Source organism: Rhinopithecus bieti, unplaced genomic scaffold, assembly GCF_001698545.2.
Source record: "Rhinopithecus bieti isolate Rb0 unplaced genomic scaffold, ASM169854v2 scaffold_3040, whole genome shotgun sequence".
NCBI lineage: Eukaryota > Metazoa > Chordata > Mammalia > Primates > Cercopithecidae > Rhinopithecus > Rhinopithecus bieti.
The window spans coordinates 9503722-9506606 of NW_016804657.1; the positions used below are offsets into that span (position 1 = coordinate 9503722).

Genomic DNA, 2885 nt, shown 5'->3' on the forward strand with positions numbered 1-2885 from the left:
GGGGAGGCGTGGTGAGGAAGAGAATGTTTGTGTGTGTGTGGGGGGGTGATCTGGATCTGTAGAGTCACCAAATACACCAATAAACCGCGAAGAAGCCACCAAGTCGCCATGCCCCTACTCAAGCTCAAAGCTAGAAGGCTAGCTGAAGGCTCCTTGTCAATTTTCCTTGCGCTCAGGCGAGCTGTTCCACCGGAAGGACTGGGGAGATTCAAATTATATTGGGAGACCTGGATCAGTATCAGGTTTTCAGAGGTTAGCGGAGTACAGAAGTTAGTGGGGTTCTTGATGGTGGAATTGTTTATTTGTGACCCGGCCACCTGGGCGACTACGTAGGCCTGGTACAGGAGGCCGGGGTTCCCTCTGTCCCCATTGCGCTTTCCTTAATCGAAAACCGGATAGATGCCGGCCAAGTAAAGTGCTCTAAAGTGCAGCTGGGACGCTCACGCCGGAAGCCTGGGGAGACGCGAGCCGCGAGTTCGCAGGGCTTGGGAGTGTTTTGCAGCGGAAGAAGCTCAGTCTAGGGGCTGAGTCCCCTGAATAAGCTAGCCGCCTCTCAGCTTTCGCCGGGAGATTATCTTGGAGCCAAGCGGCCGAGATTGACGGCTCTTTCTGCGGAACCTGCCTCTGGAGTAAGATGCGCAAGGGGACCGCCACGTCCTCATCCAGCTCCCAGCGGCCTTTGGGGCGGGCCCGGGGACAAGCCGGAGGACTAGGCTTCTCCCAGAGCGCGGCTGTCTTTGCAGGAAAGACCCAAGTGCGCGATGTCAGCCCTCCTGCGCTTCATCTGAATTGTCCTTATGTGGCCATTTCTGTTTTAAATTTCAGATTTGTCTACTAAAGAAGTATGGGTTAAAACAGTTTGAGAGCGCGCCTGCTCTTTCCCGCCCTGGGTTCTACATCTCTCCAGCCTCCCACCAGACTGCATCTCCAATCTGGGAGCTATCCCCTTGGGAGGATGGAGCAACAGTGTTATTCTCGTTTCCAAATAAGGAAACTAACGTCCTTACAACTTGACGTTAAATGGTCCCGGGTTCCTGAGCCGCAAAGCTAGAACTATTACCTAGGTCACCGAAACATTTTTGTTCTTTCCACTCCCCTGAGGGGGATTCTGTTAGCTTCGCAGGCCCTTCTCCCACCCGTCATTTGAAGTCATCGACCCTGGGGCAGCCCCAACAGCTCTGTGCGGGCCTGCGCGCACCGCCCTCACCGTGCGCGCCAGGCATCTCACCTCAACCAGGCAGGTGCAGAGGTGACTGGCGCGGCAGCCGCAGTTCGTCCGGCCGAGGGGCAGGAGTAGGCTGGCCGCCTCCTTCTGCTGCCCGGCGGCTGAGGGGGCAGGGGAGGGGGAACAGGGCTGGGAAACCGCCGTCAGCGGGTCCCGGCCCCGCCTCCCGAACACAACGTCCAGGAAACCTCAGAACTTTCTATTGTCTGAGAAGCTTCACTGAACAAATTGTCCCTAAAACTATAGAGCTGCGAAGAGCAGATCAGGGCAGGTTCTAGCGCGGCCCTGTGCCCCAGAGCCTGCCTGCCAGAAAGTATGACCGGAAGCCCCCCCACTGTCAGGACCACAGAGGAGAGAGAGCGCGGCGCCTTAGTGCCGCCCTGCGCCGTGGTCGGGAAGCTGAGCCAGCGGTGTTGACGCCCCAGGAGCAGGGGGATCCAGGCCTAAACTCATGGGTTCCGAATGGGTAAGGGAGCAGAATCAAGCATCGGCGGGCGCTTGTAGAAAGCGCGTCTGCCTTGGAACACCCTTACAGGGTACCCAACCCAAGGGCCAGGTTTCCTGGCCTTGCAAGGAGAGATTGAATTTGTCAGGAGTCTCCACTCTAAAAGGTGGCTCGTGGTGAAGTTTCACCCTTCCTGGTCTGCACAGAAGTCAGTCAGTCTCTCTCTCTCTCTCTCTCTCTCTCTCTCTCTCTCTCTCTCTCTCTCTCCCTCCTCCCCCCCACACCCCACCCTTAACCTCAACCCACGCGCTGGGGGTAGAATCCCGAGAGGATCAGGGTATCTCTTATTTTTCTCACCTCCTTGGGTAAGAAACCGCTACCTCCTCTCAGGAAACATCCGCCTGTTGGTGTGGACCAGTGGACTTGCTGGAACACTGACTCACGACCTAACCGTGCACCAGTCTCTTAATTGCAGAGACCGCATTCCTCTTTTATGGAACTGGGGTGATTGGGGCAGCCTAAAGGTTCCTGGGACTGGTTCACTATGGGCTTGGGTGCTCATTTCCAGTACATCTGACACGTGTGCACATCTATATTTGAATCCGACCACCTGAGCCCCGCTAACACCAGCGCACAGACCTACACTGTCTTTCTGTCCCTCCGGCTACTTTCCCTGCTTGCTGTTTCTGCTGGGTGATTAACGACCCCAAATAGTGTAAGGAATTCAACTTCTCAAGCTCAGCATTTTCAATTCCTTAATTTGTCCCTGGGTGACCGTTAGCAATTGTGGCTATAGATCACATGGGGCGGACCAGGTAGAATGAGCAGCTGATTCAACACTGTTGAGTTGGGGTTTGGTTTCATTTTTTTTTAAGGCGACTCGGAAAGTAGCCCCTGGAGAACTTCAAGAAGGCAGCAGGCTGCAGGCTGTGGAGGTCCCTGCACTAAGATGCCTTTGGGTTGTCACCACTTTCATTCTTTATAAATAGTAAAGTGCTAGCAACTAACAAAGTCCCTCTGGACCCTAGCCTCTGATGTGGGTGGGGCAGGCAGGTGAGAAAACTGAGGCTCAAAGGTTTCCTGCTTCAAATCAGAGGTCTTACTGGAAGAACTGTGCTCTGGGCTTCCTGTTTCCCCTGTGGATCGTGGGATATTTTCCTGGGAGCCAACAGGGAGTGTACTGGGAAAAGGAGAAGGTACTCACAGCAGAACTGT

The 2885-nt window shown here is 54.9% G+C and overlaps 1 long non-coding RNA gene across 1 annotated transcript; it reads right to left on the reverse strand.

Annotated features, from left to right (window-relative positions):
• Positions 1-282: 282 nt before the first annotated feature.
• On the reverse strand, positions 283-1344 carry LOC108528050 (uncharacterized). The gene is made up of 2 exons (XR_001885021.1): positions 1208-1344; positions 283-831 (listed from the first exon to the last, which is right to left on the reverse strand). It is a non-coding gene; the product is annotated as an uncharacterized LOC108528050 (long non-coding RNA).
• Between the last annotated feature and the right edge of the window lie 1541 nt (positions 1345-2885).